Here is a 19,532-nt window from a genome sequence, read left to right on the forward strand (position 1 = left end):
AGAGGCCATGGCGGTGGAGTGCATTACCTATGATTTTCTCTGTAACAATTGAACCTGCTGCCTCCAAGTCTTTCTGGAGCTTTCTCCAAGTGGTCCTTGGCTCTTAGGCTACACTTCTGACTATCCTTCTGACTTCCTGGTCAGAAATCTTGTGAGGAGATCCTGTGCATGGCCGATTGATGATGCAGTGATGTTCCTTCCACTTGCAGATAATGGCTCCAATACTGCTTACTGGATGATTCTTAAGTTTTGAAACTTGTGCCATTCCACTTTTTTGCTCATAACTCTACTTATGGACATTAATGTTTGGATTTTTTTATATGTGTGGATTACCTAAGTTAATACTAATGTCTGGTGAAAATTTCATGCAAATAGCCTCACTGGAAGTATATTTACTGAAAAAAATTTTGACATGTTCAATACTTATTTTCCCCGCTGTATGTAGCAGTAATCATATAACATCTATTCATCGAATGACAATCTCTGTCATAAGCAGTAAACATGTAACAGGTAAGTATTTACTATGTGTATGTAGCAGTAGCATATAAAACAGCTATTCACCCAATGACAGTAAACTGTAAACATGTAACAGGTAAGTCTTTGTGAAGATACAATGTGTGTGTGTGTGTGTGTGTGTGTGCGCGCGCCGATTGTGTCTGTGCTGGCACTTGTGTACAACATTCTCATTCTTGTAGCTCAATTTCCCTTTCCCAGTGTGGAGATAACAGATGATAATTCCTAACATCAATACAGAAATAATATGACACTTAAACAATAGAGGACAATCCTGTCTTAGTGTATCCTTCATTTAGAAACCACGTAGAGAGTGTAACAATGCAATAACCTCTATCGTGATTAGCGTTAACGTTAGCTAACATACATTCACTCATTGGGGCTGATGCTGACACAAACATGGAGCTAATACACAAAAAGATACCTTCAGCATATTTTACATAACAGTAAACCTCATACATTACATACACAACATTCATTTCTGAACTATATTATTCGTCTAGCTGACAAGCTCTCGTACAATGTAAGTTAACAAACATAAAGTTAGCTGCAACTTAGTGGCTTTGCCAATAACCGTTAACTGACTGCGCGCCATTGTAACGTTACCCGTAGAAGCTACGGTATCGGCAACTCACAAGAAAACTCATTGCTGTAGAGAGTTAACATTACAACAGGTCGCTATCTGTATTTCTATCACTGTTTTCAAGATTCTGTTTTAAGTGTATTTACCCAGAGCCAAAAGATGAGTCTTCTACAAACGTGCTCGTCAACTCTTGTTCTGGCGTCCGTCAGCTATTTACCAGTAGTTGCTTAAGTGTATTACAGAGAGCGCCATCTGCTGGAGAGTTTACTCTTAACTGGGATTAATTATATCACTGAGAGGTCTACAGCAGTGTTATTCAACCTTTTTTGTGCCACGGCACACTTTTGACACTTAAAATGTCCCACGGCACACTAACATCCTGTGTGAAGAAAAAATAAACATACCATAGCCTAAAATGTCAAATAATACACAGATATGGCCTTATTATGGCTTCTATGGAAGACCTGCTCAATAAAACAAGCACCCTCTGTTTCATTTGTAGGTGACTATATCTAATTTAATTGTTGTTATGAACTGGATATGTGATGATTCTGTGAATACTGGATATGGGGCCCCCGTTGTACAATGCCTGCATACCACAAATAGTGCAATCATACAATCCATGAGAGCATGTGGTTATAAATTCTTTGATGCAGTGCTTTTCTGGACGAGTAACATTTGGGTAATTTTCTGCGGCACACCTGATGATCTCTCACGGCACACTAGTGTGCCCCGGCACAGTGGTTGAAAACTACTACTGTGGTCTACAGAATCAGTGGCAGTGTTCCTAATGGGGGTTCAGTCTTTTCTGTTTTCTAAATGTAATCTTTTCTGTCTCTCAAATCACCCTATGCCACACTGGCCTTTAATGTATAGCCTACACTGTCAAACGCAAACACACACACACACACATTATACACACACACTTGCTTTCTTGGGGTGATAAAATATCTCTCATACTTTGGTTGAAATACCAAAAGGATGAAGCACCATAGCAACACCCTTTTCAACTCTATCTGAGCCCTCTTGAGTGTGGCCTATTTGCCTGCTCCCAAATGAGCAACTTGCTGGATCACTTTGCTTTGCTGTTGATGTTCCTAACAGGTCCCAAGCTTGTGGGAAACAAAATAAACATTTGCACTTTCATTCTTCAGCCGTGAGTTGAGACTTTAATTTGGTGGTCTACAGTTATACTGACTAAATTATTCAAATGTATTCACTTCACCCTGCTGCATTTCTCAGATCAGAATTGAAATTCTCACCACTACAACCTCCATAATCTAGTCACTTCTGCACATCATAATAGCAATGTGTCATTACATTGAATTACCAGCAAATGCTTTGGCACATCCATGCAATTGCACGGCCTTGAGCTTGATTGTGTGCCGCGACAGGAGCGCCGTCGTCGCTCACAAGGAGCTCAGGGTTGGACCTGAGGGCAGGGAGGGAGGAAGAGGAACGTGTTAACAAGGTGGAGTTATTGACCACTTTGGACCAGCTGGTTGACCTCAGAGAGATGAATTAAATGACTCAAACTGTAGATGCAAGCTGGGACACTGAAAGTACTCGTTAAATGTTACATGCATGTACAAGTCTGTATGTATGTCTCTATGGTACACACACACTCTGAACCTACTGTGTACACTCACATCAGCAATAGCCCACAGATGTGGAAAAACAAACATGCTTACACAGCCATGTTTCAGAACATGTACCCTCACGTCTCAACATACACACAAACACAGCAGCACTGTTTGCTGACCTCTCAGAGTCCTGACTCGCGTCTGTGGAGGAAGCGTTGGAGCTCTGCGAGAGGGACAAGGGCTCCTGGGCATCCAGGCTGAGCTGCATTTTCCTGGGGGAGACAGCAGGGGGCGCCCTGGGCTCCTTGAAGTCAGAGCTGTAATTATTTTCTGTACTACTACGCTTGGTTGGTCTGCCAGGGAACACCATTACACCCCCCCACTGAAAAAACCAGCCTGACCAGCTAAAGGTGGTTTGCTGGTTGACCAGCTTGTTAACCAGCTTGTTTGACCACCCTGATGGTTGACCTGCTAGACCAGCAAAACTCTTGCGAAAACATACCTTCAGCTGGTTTTCCCAGCTTATGATGGTAATTCAGCTGGTTTTGCTTGTCGTACCACCGCAAGCTGGTCATTTTAGCTGGTGTTGCTGGTCTATAGTGCTGGTTTAACTGGCCATGCCAGCTTATATTGGTCATTCTAGCAAACCAGCATGACCAGCTTGATAGCTTACTCAAATGGTCACGCCAGCATATCCAGCTGGGGGCCCAACCAGCTACACCAGCAAAGACAGGCAAGAGCTGGAAGAAAACCAGCAAAGACCAGATAAAACCATCTACCAGCATAAGCTGGTTTCTAGCTGTTTTTTTCAGCAGGGACACCATTACACCATACCCCCCCAAACACACACACCAACCCCCCCCCCATACACACACATACCATTTCATCATCCCCCTGACCCAAACACACAACATACCCCCTCCCCACACACACACACAGATCCACAAACACGTTGGGGAGTCATCACCCGAGTCTGACAGCACTATGAGCTCGACTTCTTTAGACCACTGGTCAGAACTCTCTCTCAGCTCTGACCCTGACTGCTGAGATGACGTCTGAGGAGGAACTTTTAAATCATGTGCCGAAGAGGGGGGAGGGACTTTCAGGCACATGCAGATCAAACATCATCTCAAACTGCTGGCGCCCATCCTTCTATATGTATTATATGTGGTTTTAGAACCACATGTGGTCCTTCCATTATTCTATTGGGACACAAACAAATCATGTGTTTTCAACAAGCCTTTTCCATATGGGATTTTCCCCCTTTTGTCAGTTAATCTCTTATCTCCCCACGGTATCGGAAATGGAAGGTTGTGGGAAACGCCTTACAAATCAAGTTTGCTTAGCAGGTCCGGGACTGATATGGGTAATCAGCGTGAGCTATTGATAAAAACGTTTGTAGCCTAATAACAACCAAACTAAACTGCGGTAAAGCAATGGCTGATAACACTATAGTGATACGATTAGATGGGCCTAGTTTGTTTGACCTTGTATGGAGGTTATTTGTTGTTCTGAAGCAGCCGTATTTTCTACACCTTGAAAAAATAAGGAAGTCTGGACCCTTGTGACATCAATGGTGCGTACGGCCATGATCTGCATATTCTTCCATGTGCTCATGGTAGCCAATGACCTCCAGACCTTTCACACACAAAGCTATTGTAATATGACTGTACATGTCATGTCTAGCAGCCCATCTGACGTGACAGATGTCCATCAGAGGTTTTCTCTTCCCTACTTGGGTCACTCCTTTGACCAGAATTCTCAGTCAACAAACTTTCCCTTTTGGGGGTTTTGGTGAAGAACATTAGCCTGGAAAATCCAGACCCTGGTAATCTAGGAAAATTAAGGGTCTGGCCACGAACAATGTAATGGCCCAACTCGAGGGGCGGCACCAAGCATGCATTTGCATCTCACTGCACGCAACTGGATAACACTAGACCAGTGTTTCTCAAACTTTTTCAGACCAAGGACCACTTAACCAATTAAACAAAAACTCCTGGACCACTTAGTTAAAAAAAGAGTATACTTCAACAGTACACAAGGCCTATTGAACCACCTGCTTATTCCCTTTGCACTTCAACAGTACACAATAGGCCTACTGAACCACCTGCTTATTCCCTTTGCACCTTGCTTATTGTGTCAGAGGATTCATATGTTTAAACCGGGCATAGTTTACTTTAACTGTTTGGATTAACATACAAGTTGGTTCAACATTGCAAACAACTCATCTATATAATATTTTACCACGTCTGTTTGCGGACCACACTTTGAGAAACACTGCACTAGACCAATGTTTACTCTGAATGATTCTGGACTTTGATGTAATTGGATAACGCTACGACCAATGTTTACTGACCTCCAACGTTGCAGCACTGTCGTCATCAGTTTAGCTCGCCTCTGGCCTGCATATATCAGATACGCCAATTTGATTGGTTCCCCGGGATGCAAGGGGTAAAAGTAACGTGCATCATTGCTCATTGCCAGAGCGTCTCGCAGAGACAATTCCATTGTGCTATCGCGAGAACTCTGGATTTCAATTGGACATCAATTGTCACATTGATAAAATGTACCTTGGTCTGTGTCTCAAAACATGCCATGTTGGGTCCTTGAATATGCAGAAAAAGGACTCGTAAAATCATTGAATTTGAAACTGAAGAAAGAGTAGGAACACTGATCATAAATATTATACTCATTTATTTTTCGATCACATTGTTAAACCCTTTCCACATTTAAATTTTGTCATTTTAAAACAAAGGGTGGTAAGTTTAATCAATCATTAAAAAAAACATATCCTCATTTACATTTAGTCACTAGCTGAAGCTTAACCAAAGTGACTCACAAAAAAAAGGATCAAGTTACTGTGTGACTATGACATGTTACTGTAGCAAGTACTATTCACAGATATGTCTCACAATCAATATATTTGAAATAAAAATACATTCATTAATTTTAAAGCTTTTCATTCCCAACGTGAGTAGTGCAAAGCAGACATTCATCAATGGCCTCTCATTTTGCAGAGATGAGGCAGGTGAACTGTAACCTGGGAGAGACTCCAAAAGGCAACCCACTCAGTGGAAGACCAGGACAGACACGAGAGACCCCAGCAGGAGCAGCACACTCTGGCCCACACTCTGGCCGCTGTTGCACAGGTCCCCCTCACAGCAGGTCAACGCTACAGCCACAGCGCCGACCTGTTCCGAGAAGTCTCCGACGCAGAGACTGCTGGAGGCACATCCTGCCAACTCGATTGTCTGCCCATCCACCTCATCTGCAATAGTGGTGGGGAAATGCTTAAAGGTTGAGAAAATGGACTAGGATTAATGTTCTTCAAGGTGGGGAAAAACTCACCTTTTGCTGTAATGCAACGGTCCTCATTTCCAACACATGCCAGGTGTTTTGTGCAGTCATATCCTTTACAGGTGAAACACGTCTTCCCATTGGCAGACGAATTTGTATTGAACACTAAAATAAAATGATCACATTACAAAATATAACAAAGTGTGTATGTGTGTCTCTATGAGCAAAGGGAACATAATAGCAATATGTTTCTTCAGTTTAATTTTTTCAGACAATATTTACAATATCATGCTGCTAACATTCAAAGATATTAAATACTCTGAATATATACCAGGAGCGTGTGAATTGCAGTTGTCCTCATGGCAGCATTCGGTGCTTATTATCGTCCTCCTGAATCCAAAGTTCAATGACCCAGAGACACACAAAGAGGATGACAAACAGCTCTTCGAATTTTTGACCTCATTTTTAGCCTCTGTCAGTGAAAAGGAATATTGTGACCATGCCAGTCAGAACTGAGCATCAGATCAGACATTGCAACGGCATCAAATGGCTTAGTCTTACCTGAGTATGTAGTCACAGTCTGGCTGGCACATAATCCTGTACTACAGGTCTCAGTTTTTGTGCAAGGATCCGTAGCGCACTGATAGCAAGTGAGTGCAGCCACTAAAGGCAGACATACAGAGCAATTAGCCTAGAAAGTCTGCTCTCGAGATGTTGTATATGTTTGTTTGTTGTTATTCTGTTCAGTTTTATTTAGTATATTACTTATATTGGTATTTGTTTAATTCAGGCTGAAAGACTTTGCTTTAAACTGTTAATTGTAATGTTTATTGATGTCATTGTAACATTGTAAAATTGTGACAAAACTGTCCGCTATGAACTGTAAACATAAAACTGTACCACTTTAAACTAGAACTTGCAGATACACTCTGGAATACAACAAAAAGGCAAGTGAATCAAACAGGTAGAGAGATTAGAGAATTACCTTCAGAGAGGAGCGCACACAAAACACTAAAAGTGATGCTGGGATTCATCTTGATTGAAATGATTCAGTCCACTGTGCAAGCTTGTTATATAATGTCTGGAGTGAGGACTGTAAAGACTGGGAAACCAAAACTTAATGTCACTCCACAATGTGTGGGAGGGGCTAGGCTTGATGTTGCGCACTGAGAATAAGCATGTTTGGTTTGCCAGCTGGCCGTGGTCCTGGAGTGTCAATAGTGTAGATCTGCTAACACCCTCTATGGATAAGGGGTGATATAAGCTTAGAGCTACAAATGACACTGAGGAAGAGTGGGAAAGCCCCAGGAGAACGTGGGAGGCTTAGAAACTCCAGAACGTGTGGTGCAGTGGGCATCTAAATGGAACGCCAGAGCGTTTGGTGCAGTGGCCATCAAAATGGAACGCCAGAGTGTGGCACAGTGGGCATCTAAATGGAACGGCAAGGGGTTTGGTGCAGTGGGCATCTAAATGGAACGCCAGAGCGTTTGGTGCAGTGGGCATCTAAATGGAAAGTTTTTCAGCAGTTTCAGATAACAAGCCAGAGATGTGATTCCAATTTTTCATTGACTTGTGATTCCAGATGTGATTCCAATTTTTCATCATTTCAGTTGAAGAAGGGCATGTTAAACTCAGGATGTTGACATTATAATTATGATTAGAATTGTTGCATATACTAATGTCCAGGACATTTTCATCTCTATAAATAAATGTTTTGAAATGTTATCATAATATCTATGTTTTCTAAGAGTAAAGATGTCCCACGCTTTACCCTGCAAATATTTTTTTTAATAAACCACACATTATCTATAAAATACATGCTCTATTTTGAAGACTAGATATATTTTCAACATATTTTCTTAGAATAAGAAGGAATTTCTATGGAATTTGGTCACATTTTTTAACAAATCTGATTTTTACCAGTTTATTTCCCAGTAACCACAAAAATATGCAAAATAATTGTTCATTTATAACAAGGCTGGCAGCGAGTAACAGGGTGGACAGCATGTACAGTAATGTAAAAACAATATCACTCAAGTGTTGACTGACGGGGAGGATGCATCAGGCTAAAGTTGGCCGTTATTACTGATGAATACTAATGAGCAACAAGATATCACATGGTAACTACACAAAAACATTTTTAACATATTAATGAACCATATCTTCAAAATCACAAATAAATTTCAATTTCCACCATACATAATGGGCATAATGCATAAGCATAATGGGCTTATAACTGATGCTTTAACACATAAGTAAGCTACTCTAAAACACTGAAAAAAGTTAATTTTACTCAGAGTTATTTACTCAGCCGCGGTACTTTCCATCTGAAAATGTATCCTACTTCCTGAGAGCCAAGTGACTAAGAACAATCAAAGGGTGTGTCCAAAAGGATTTTCATCAGAGTAGCAGGGACAATAGACTCAGGAACATAATTAACACAGATTTAAAATATTAAATACATTTTTACTTTAACAAATAGCATGTGGTAAGATATAGTATTTTGCAATAATAGGTAAAAACATAGAAATTGTTTGATTTGTATTACTTATGTTTGCAACTTAAGTTGAAAAAACATGACTGGGGAGAGGACATGGCATTTTAAAGTGCTTGCACCTCAGTCGGAGTAATTATTTTAGAGTTAATAAACCCTGAGGACATAAACCTTGTTTTACGTAGTAGAGATGTGTTTCATTTTGTAAACAAGCTTGAAAAAATAAGTAACAACCCAGGCCAGGTTGTGTAACTTATATTTGATTATGTCATGGGGACACAAACGGCACCATTTGCTAAGAATGACCCATTTACGGTGGACAATATTTCCTTGTTAGTAAAGGAAAGATGTGATTTGATAGGCTGCACCAACAAGATCAAAGTTAATGCAAAGTTACAATGCTAGGATCGGAAACATTTCCCAATCATGAGAGGCCTGAAACTCTTCAGGAAGTGACAATAATAAGTGAGTCTAGAAGCCAGGCTACATACCTCCTTTTTACCAAACTTGACCAGTGTTAACGTGGAGGGCTCGGTGTATTATAGGATAACTCACAAATTCTTAGTACAATTTGAACAGTAAAAAGAAAGGAGGCATTATATTAAGACAATGGATTTTGGACAATGGAAGTTGCTGAGGTAGTGATGCCACTCAGGTGAAGGATGGCAGCAGTGAGCGAAGGAGTCAGCCAGCAAAATGGACAGACCAAAGCTGAAGAGAAGTAGGGTCATTCCCCAGGGTCAATGCAGGCTAGGGGTGAGTTCTCCTCACAGAGCATGGGTGTTCTGCTGGTCTTCCATGAAGGCCTCTTCTGGAACCAAACCTTGGCTTGGTGGCTTCACATCATGTTACCTCAGGCTCCAGAAGACATTGGGTGATGGCGTGGTAGCTCTGGAGGGAGTCACCATCTGATGACCGGACTTTCCAGAGCTTTGACTATCTTGTCAACTCCCCAGCCTGCCTGTATAACGGCTTGACCACAGGGCTGGGTCTCGCTGTTCTCCCAGTCCATGGGCTCTTCTGCATCCATCGCCACGCCTGCCTGCACAGGAGCTAGGCCCCACAGAGGCCAAGCCATGCTGACCTCCCATTCCATGGGTTCCATAATATCAGTGTTAAACTAGAAATGCCAAAAAAACAACATGGAAAATAAAAATTGCTATATACGCGTCTCAAACAGTAGACAAGTAGTCACACAGAAGTAGAGTAGAATTCACCAAATTCACACGGCGCCCATCTTTCTATGACGTCATGCTCAGGGTGGGAATCCTCTGGGAAGTCCAAACAAATAACTGTCAGCTGTTCGGTGTTTGTTATTATTTAGCCTGGGTGCCATTCCGAACTTACTCCCGCCCACATTTGAGGTCGGGAAGTTCGGTCTGGCATTGCTTCATTGTGGTGGAAGTATGCTCGCCCTATATCGGGCGGACCAATCAAATCAGGCTTTACGATGATGGACAGGTGAGCAACAGTGCCTGGTCTATCACGTCATCTGAGCACGCTTAGATTAGGCTTATGTTTGAAACAAAAACGCTGTGGCTAGAAGGATACATGGCTTTTAAGACCCCATATTGAAAATTCATATTATTTAATGAGGTTGTATCACTGAAAACGATTATTTCTGAAAACTCTGGCCAAAGTTGAGATGTGGGAAAACTCGTGGTTTCACTTTCATCAAGGGAAAACAGCGCTGTTGCATTGCGACATGTTCCCTCATTCGTTTATGAAATCTCTGATTGACCACCTGTTCGAGGGATTTGCGACAGCCTTTCCCAGCTGTTTAACATGTTTGTAGCATATCACTGTTCAACAGAATTATTTTAAAAAACGGAGGGGATGTAGAAGAAGAAGGATGGTTCGTGTGTTTTCTTCCTACACCTCACGGTAAGCTATTTCGTTGCTCTGATTGGTTAGGTCTATCCAATTGAGTGCAGAGGCATTCCCCCCCTGTATCGGTTGAAACACGCCCCATAATTATGTCCCAATGGAGCAGTATCAGACTCATATTCTGACTAGAATTGAGTATGACTACGTCAGGCTAGTTATTATTAGCCCAGTTATGGCAAGATGGTACAAAAACCTAACCCATCTACCAGCCTTGACATTCCAAGAGATCGATACATGGGTAGATGAACAGGTCGGCATCCCTAACTGCTAACGTTATACCACTTTATGTAGGCTAACTGGGCTGCACCGATAAACCTGTATTAAGGTATGGCCTTGTTTATCATTTCTGTCCAGAACAAGACTCAGGCTTGCATTTATAGCCAAGGCATACCCTAGTATGCGTAAAAATGAGCCATCTTACAGGGTACAGGTAGGCTAATGATGTCAAATTAGCATTCTATAGATTTTTCCCTAGATGTGTGTGGTCTGAGCATCAACAGGCTTTGCATAAAGACTTAAGCCGTGAACAAGTTTTAATATTATCTTTTTTTTTCCAGGTTGAATTGTCCAGTACTGATCAGCGGATTCAGCATACCAGCTATGCCTGTAAAGCAGGTCTCGGGCACTGCTCACACCTTATTGGCCTCCTGTACTCTTGCTCATTACTCAAAATTAGGATACAAATCAGTCCCCCTAACCAAAAGTAAAACCTCCTTACCCCAAACCTGGCACATCCCTTCTCGAGAATTAGGCCTAGATCCAAACCTGTCACTCTCTTAAAAATGAATAAGGTAAAATCCAACAAGACTGATCACAGTTCAGTAAATAAAGATAATGGTATTGGCCCAAAGCTGTCCTCTCCCATCCCTTTACCCCTACCCTGTGAATCATTTGCCAGTTCACTGTTAGACAACATAAAGTCAATTGGAAGCGACTGTCAGATGTCCAGACTTCTAGAGAACAATGCACAATATGTTAAATACATCCCCACCAAATTTGGGAATCTCCCATTTGGATCACCTCTCACCTATCAGACCCTAACCACCCCTGATCTCTCTAACAACTTACCCACTTTTACATTTCCTGCACAGCCATGCAATTACTCTTATGTTTTGCCCAAAGTTTTATCTGAACTATATGATACTTTCAAAACTTCCTGTGATGAAGCTCTACAATTAGAAGAAGAAACAAGGCTCCAAAACAACAGCACAGTATGGCATGAAGTGTGATCCCAACCTGCCATATACAGTGCAAAAATTCACAGGGAAGTAACGTACTACTGACCATGCTAAATAACATCTTGAAAATCAGCCAAGATGTATCTCAATTATCGTCCAGCCTGGAGGGGTAAATGTAAGGTCAAATGGTGGTCAAAGAAAGAGTATGTCCTCAAATGTTTACATTGAGGATTATTCGGTGCTTTTTTTATGTTTTAATACAGAGCAAAAACAGTGCAGATTTATGTACCATTTCCATGTCATGGAGGGAGATGGGACATGTCTTAAATGGTGTTATATCTCATCTATAGGTTATGCTTTTAGAAAATATAGTTTAGGGAGATTATTCTGTTTTCCCAGGACAGTACAGGCCCAAATGTAATCATACAGCTTTTTGTCCAAGTATGCTCTCTAGGAATTTGGTCTCTGCATTTGTCCCATCCGTGAATTAGTGAAACACACAGAGTACACACATGAACACACACAGTGAGGTGAATCACACACCAACCTAGAGCAGTGAGTCATTACAGTGGCTCTCGGGGAGCAGTGAGGGGTAAGGTGCCTTTCTCAAGGGCACTTCAGCCGTGGATGTGGAGCAGTGCTCAACCACTTCCCCCGCCCACATTTTTCTCTACTGGTCGGGGATCGAACCGCCAACACTTCCGTCTCAAGCTCGAAGCCCTACCAGTAGGCCACGGCTGCCCCCACATTTCACTTCACACTAGATTTACCTATACATAATAGAAGATTGTGCATAGCATGGAGGAAGATGGGACATCTCTTAAATGGTGCTACAGTAAATCTCATCTACAGGTTATTTACTTTTAGAAAATGTATAGTTTAGGGGGGTTAGTCTGTTTTCCCTGGACAGTACAGCCAAGCCTCTGCCTCAACTGCAACCTCAGGCAGTTGTACCAGGCCCACCAGACCTGCAGTATACAGTGCATACAAAGTAGTAGTGAATTGAACAGAAAATATCTGTGCCACAATTTGCACACTTTTTTTGTTGTTGATCCCATTTCTTGTATTTTAAAAGAGGACAAGCAACATCAGTAGCATATTATTTAGTGGTGGGCATAGATTAATTTCTTTAAACTAGATTAAAATGGCTCATTTGAATTCTGCCTAAGGCTTTCAGAATATGTGTTACCCAAATTAATAATAAAATAAAAGTCTTTGAGAACGGGTTTCTCAAGCCAGGTGGCACATTAGACAAGGGGCTCATCTCCTGTTTCCAAAATGCCTCACAAACTGCTTGAGAAAGTGTCACGGACAGAAGACCCAAGAGCGCAAGTTCAAATTCAGAGTCTTTTTATTGAAGGGTTCAGGGGGGAAGAGGAGTGAGAGAAACGTGAGGTCTTGAAGGTTCCGGTTCCAGGGGTGCTAGGAGTGCCAGGGGTGTCAGGGGTTCCAGGGGTTCTCGGGGCTCTGGGGTTTTCCAAGTTTCCGGGGGGTTCCAGTCCAAGGTGCTGAGTGTGTGTGTGTGTGTGTGTGTGTGTGTGTGTCCCCCAGTGATCGAGCGGCGTCTCGGGCTGAGGGTGGTGATGCGTCAGGGCTCGCTCGTCTGGTGGTCGGAGGCCTGGGGGAACACACACACACACACACACACACACACACACACACACACACACACACAGCAAGGTGAACAGCAGGCAGTAGTACAGACCAGGGCTAGGCACTAAACGTGGTGAGAGACAGAAGGCAGATTCGAGTTACCGGGGGGGCTGAAGATCAGAGAGTAATCGAGAAGATCCGGAAGGCAGGTCGGGATAACCGGGGCAGTAGAACAGGGAGGCAGTCAAGAAAGGATCCAAATCACAGGTAGGAGTCAGAGAGTAGGCAGGCAGGTTACTGGTCCAGGTTTGAAGACGATCTGACAGGGCTTGGCTGAAAAACAGGGCTTTATATACTGGGAGAGGTTAGAGGAGAAATGCAGTGCAGCTGGCAGAGTAATTAGAGCAGAGTGGGGCAAGGTGAGGATGGTGAGTGGGAAATGCAGCGCAGCTGGCCAGGTAACAAGAGCAGAGCAGGGCGGAGCCAGGTGGAGCTCGTTAGGCAGAGTAGAGAGCGAGTGAGCAGAGTGGCAGAGAATTTAATCAATTAAGGTTGTTACCAAGGAGAGAGAATGCTCATGACAGAAAGCTGTTCTACTATGATAATTGGAGATGAAAATAAATAATCGTCAATAAGATAGAGTACTTGTGTTTACCAACTGTTTATTCAGTGAATTTTGAACTGTAGGCCTACATAAGAGGTTGTGATGAAGTATTTACGGGCAATGTGGGCCATCTTACCATAGACAGCAGTGTGCTCCGACCACCACTTCAGTGGACACTGATCTAGACTGGCACTGGGCTCTACCTTTAGCCTGACAAGCCAGACCCACATTAAAATGTAGGGTCTGGGCACTCACCGTTCGCAGTGATCAGTCCGAGGGGCGGGATAATTAGTTGTCTTTCAAATTCCTTCTGCACACAATAGGACAGCGGCAGCACTATGAGTCCCATGCGTTTCCCACCAGCGGAGCTAGTTGGCTAGTTCAAACGTTTGCCAACTTAATAAAAGCTTAACTCGTGTCACACTGTTCGCCAGCAGCAACATCCAAACCGTTGCGACTCTGCCATCAATCATTATGTTAAGCCCACCTAACGACTCTATACACGATTTCATTGGCCTGATTAAGTTTCGATTTCTGGAGCTCACAAGCCAACGGAGAGTTGCTAGACTAGCTAGGGCGTGTCTAGATTTCTAGGCTACTTTACCTTGTACCTCGCCACAGTATTGTCTTCTGGTGTTTCCTCATCTGATTCTGTGTCTGATCCCATCAGTAGCAGGGCTATTTTCTTCTTGGGTGGCTCAGGGTTCAGAGGCTGCAGAGCAAGTTTTTCCCCCTTCACCAACTCACTTAGCGTTGCCCACACTGGCTCCCTCTCTGCTCTGGGCACTTGAGGTCCTCAAATCGTGGATCTAGAGCAGTCGCCACCTTTGATGAATAACTAGATGTACCTAGTATAGTAACTATGCGGTACAAAATATGACCGCCGCGAAAATAAATCATACTTCAATTTGTCTCCATATTTTACTCCATCCCCCACTTTTGAAACTTTTGTGTATGCTTGTTTGGCATGCCTGAGTGTGTGTGTGCGGCTGCACAGAAAGTAGCCTAATGGTGCTGAAAAGGTGAATAGATTGTAGAATAGCCAAAGAAGATGTAGCATTGTTATAAAACCTTTAAAATCTTTAAACAATCACAAGTAGGCAGTTCATCCATTGCAACTGGATTGATGAAAGGTCACTTACACCTGTAGGCTACATTGTATTTGGGAAAAGCAAAAGGTATCAGCATAATGTTATTTATTTATTTATTTATAAACAAAAACATCTCTGTCAGTTCCATGCCGTTTTCAACAGCTATCAAAAACAAAGGTCATTTTTGGATGGATGGATTTTTTGTGAAGGTTTCTTCTTCTACATAAGATTTTAGTCATCTTTAGTTCATGTAATACTTCATTGTAGTGATGGGGACGAGACCGCCTATGCCGAGTCCGAGTCAAGACCGAGTCTTTGAAGGGTCGAGATCGAGTCTGTTGGTTTTCAAATACAGTTGAGTCCGAGTCAAGACCGAGTCTTTGAGGAAGGAAGTCCGAGTCGAGACCGAGTCCTTTAGGAGTCGAGACCGAGTCGAGACCAAGACCATAAAAAAATGTCAGTTTTAATATTCATAATTTAATATCACCCCAGTTAATAATCAACAGTTAGGCCTACAGACTAAGCTAGATTGGGAATTGTTTAGAGGAGCAGTCTTAATGTCTTAATGTGGACTATGCTGACCTACAGACACTCACCGGCAGCAGAGCCATAGAAATAAATAAACGGCTCTGACGGCAGTATCTTTGCATTGCACCATGGGATGTCATTTTTAAATAATGCCGGTCAACATTGCATTTTATTATTATTGTTGTTATGTGTTGTCTGTTTTTTATATGAACATAAAAAATGCGTTGGTCTCGAGGACTCGGTCTGAAATTACGAGTCCTTCTCCTCCCACTGTGGTCCGAGACCGAGTCTTTGAAGGAACGAGTCCGAGACGAGACCGAGAAAGCAGAAATTGGTCTCGAGACCGGACTCGAGTACTACATCACTACTTCATTGTCAATGCACAAATTAAGTAACAGTAGTCTGAAACGTTATTGTTAATGCACAAATTAAGTAGCTTTAAGTAACAGTAGTCTGAAACGAAATGCTGTTTTACATCTAACCAGTGGTGCAAATAACTGACATGTCCAAATGGGCCTTGATGAAATGCGTCGCTAGACTGTTCATACACATTTTAACGGGCCAAAGTTGAAGAGCTGTTGTCCGTTATTGTTCGTGCAAATATAGGCTGATTCATGTTCCCTTGCATTGTGTAACTGAGGTCCATAGCTAGTCTGGCTTTCACCAGACCAAGCTCAATCTTTTAAGAAATCCAAAAATAAATAGCGGGCAGATCAGGCTGGGTTCACCCAGCCTAGTCCATAGGCACCCGATATTGTTTAATTTTCCGATTGAGATATCCACGCTCTGGCTATTCTAAATGCAAAAATGTATCAGGGAGTTATGACTAAACTGTAACTAACAAACTAGATCCTAATAGAAAGCTGTTAGCTTCCCTAAGCTACAGGTAGGCTTATAAGGTAGGCCTATTTACAACATAAATTGTCAATAGGCTATGCTGGCTTACAAAAAAACAATCTCCTTTGAAACCAATGGCTTACGCCTTACAGTATCAAGCGGACTTAAACGGCCATATCGTGGCGAAAAGTTGTAATAAAATTCACGCAGCTCCATGAGTCAAGGAAAGCGCGAATGAAGTAGCCACTTCTAAATGGGACCCACTACACAGTAGCTTAAGGTGTGTTGCTAAAGCAGCCATAATGAAATGAAGGTGTCATTGTTTGGATACTTCACACACACGTGCTTTTAAATTTCACAGACTACAACTACCAAGCTGGAATCAAAGCACATCAATTCCCCTCTCACACCCTGCACGCACTTAAAACAAAATAAACAGGCGTCTCAGTCTCACGCATGTATAGGCATGGGGGGGTTTGGCCCCTGGGGACGAAACAAATTTTTTCTGTAAAAGTCTAGTGCAAATTATAGGCTATGCAAAGATAACGTTACCTACTGTATGTGCAGGTATTTAATGGTTGTTTATTCCAGGCTAGAGGAATAGGTTAAGATGGTTAAGCTGTTGTCAAATTACCAATGTTGTGTCTTGCTGTTGTTGCTTATTATTGATTACAGATAGGGCTACCTTTGATTTGCCTAATACTAAATGGTGCACATAATTAGCACTTTGAGTAATATAAACTACTCTGCTGAAGAGGCTATGACTTGGCAAACTTACTGCTAGGCCTACAACATGTTTTTAAGAAAACAAACGCATACACTTGGTAACATATAATGTCTCTTTGCAAAAAGGAAACAGGTCACCCGGACGGATATGGCTATGATTGGCTGACATGATTTAAGAGAAGATCAACGTGGTTGGTTGGCAGCATTTATTTTCTTAAGACTGATAGCGCTGTTATTGTACCAATCGATAATAATAATTTGTTTTAAACTATGATAGTCTTTATACTCCAATTTTGCTTTTGATATTGGTTAAGAGAAAATCAACATTAAATTAATATTTGCTTGGGGTATGAATATTTTTTGTTCTTAACTGTATAAAATCTATATACATCTGTACATTTCTGTTCTTATCTGTAGACAGCACACCTTACAGCACTCGGTGGGATGAATGCTGGGGATGCTGTAAGGAGGATTATGCGTCACCTCATCACCGACACGCTTGCAACCCAATTCAACTGGCTTGGGCGAGGAGGCCAAAAGAAGGCTTTTGCAGCGTTACGGATTACTGCAGCTATAAGAGGTGTCTCAATGCCACTGCATTGCTGTCATTGTAAAAGAAAAAATAAATATAGTGTGCTTAATAGACACTTTTTGATTCTCCTGGAATTAGTGCATTGTATTTTCAATGATCAAGAACTGTTACCTGTTCAGGTGCTGCGGCAGCACAGAACATCACTGCCAGCGAGTGTGACAGCCAAATCAAGAACTGGCTGAAGTACAGCAGTGACCGGAGTGGAGGGAGGAAGAGGAGACGTCACAGACCTGAATGGTTCTTGCTGCACCATCTCAGATTTTGTTAAAACTTTCTTTATCAAGAATGGGTCCCAAAACCAAAAGCCTGTAAAATATTTCTGTTCAAATCCTGTCTTTATCATATTCATATAATTGTCAGTCCTTAGAATTACTTCAGTTTTGTAGCTTGGAATTCACATTATCTAGGAAGCAATGTTTGAGCATTTATGATGAGTATTATTCATAGGCACAGCTATTTTTAAAACACTAACTGTACGTACACACCGCCACCGACTTCAGCTTCCAAAGAAGCTTGGGTCGCCCTGTCAAGGATGCTTGTCAAAAAAATACAGGGACGCTTTGGCCGCTCTGACGTGAGGGCATTCTACGTTCGATCACACAAGTTCTATCTTACTACTTTATTTAAAGGCCGTCTATTTCGATTGGTTGCTGGTCGTTGGTCGTTGGTCGCTGAACCGCGTCATAGCTCATTACCATAAAGTTGACTGACTTTCAACTTTCTGCTTGACGCTCAAGTCGCCCAAAACACAACATAAAACTTTGATCAAAGTATCATCAGTGTCTCTACACATGAACTCTGAGCATTGAGAACATTGTTCGTGTACACATAGTTTACTAAAAAGAAAGGTTTTGGATTTTCAAATTTATCAAATGTTTAAATGCACAAAGAAGTATTCCTAGGTTAATGATTGATATGACTCATACAGTATGAAGGCTACAGTAGCCTATAGCTAATGTTAACTAGCAGCATTAACGTTACCGACCTCCCTGCAAAAACTCACCACAACTTTGTAGGTCTTGTCCCTCATGCTGGCCCTTACAAAACCCACAAGCTGACCCCCCGTCACACAACAGACGCACAAAGTTTTTTTCTGTGCCAACATCAAAACAACGTTACCCCTCCGGACAAAATTAAGTTGGCACAAACAACGTCATGCCAACACATGATATGCCGTTGTGCCAACGTGTGCTTGCTATCTGGGTAGTTTCTTGATGGCTAGCTCGCTAGCTAGTGGGGGTTTAGCGTAGCAGTCACTTGCTACCAAAGCTGCAGGGGGAGCTGTGTAGTAAAAAATGCAAGCCCAAATCCGGCAAAAACCCAGAAACAGCAAAGGAATAACTAGACCTGCATAGTGCATCTTTAAGAGGTTCGAAAAGGTTACCGCCCCCCATATGTGGGCGAAAGCATGCTAACATCACACAATGGCATTTGTTTTACATTCAGGTGGAGTTCTGCTTGTTTCTGAACACAATGATTTGAAGGAATTGTGTTTACTTAAGTGTCCAGTGTATGCTAACAACCTAATTCACCCTTGATTGCTCAATGTTGACGACAAAGCTATTCGATGGTAGCGTCATTAGGTTGCTAACTGGCTAACTTTATATCGTCAGTGTAACATAACCAACTGGTACACATTACTTGTTAAAACTATTCCCACGGACATTGTGGGGAATGTACATTCATGTGTGAATAAATTAAGATGCAATTTATGAGTGTAGCCCAGGGTTAATTCACAACCCTCTAGCTACTAGCTAATTGATTTTTCACATAAGGCATTTTATAGTGGCATTACATTAGGCATTATTGTCTAACCTGCACGTTATAGCTATTAGTCTGCTAGCTAGCTATTTGTCTGTTAGCTAGTTATTCTCCCAAATGGACTGTTGGCATTTTTGCTAATTTGAGGTTTGTGTGAGATGAACTGTAGTTTTCATGTTGAGGAAAACCTAGGTTGATAACGGAGACAAGAAATATCATAGAACAAGTTAACTGTCAGCTACCAATCTCCGCCTATCAGATCTGG

At 42.1% G+C, this 19,532-nt stretch overlaps 1 long non-coding RNA gene across 1 annotated transcript; it reads right to left on the minus strand.

The window, feature by feature from the left end:
* Positions 1-12,868: 12,868 nt before the first annotated feature.
* On the minus strand, positions 12,869-13,335 carry LOC125297005. Its single transcript, XR_007193912.1, has 2 exons — positions 13,291-13,335; positions 12,869-13,153 (listed from the first exon to the last, which is right to left on the minus strand). It is a non-coding gene; the product is annotated as an uncharacterized LOC125297005 (long non-coding RNA).
* Positions 13,336-19,532: the final 6,197 nt, after the last annotated feature.

This window comes from Alosa alosa, chromosome 7 (assembly GCF_017589495.1).
Source record: "Alosa alosa isolate M-15738 ecotype Scorff River chromosome 7, AALO_Geno_1.1, whole genome shotgun sequence".
NCBI classification, from domain to species: domain Eukaryota; kingdom Metazoa; phylum Chordata; class Actinopteri; order Clupeiformes; family Clupeidae; genus Alosa; species Alosa alosa.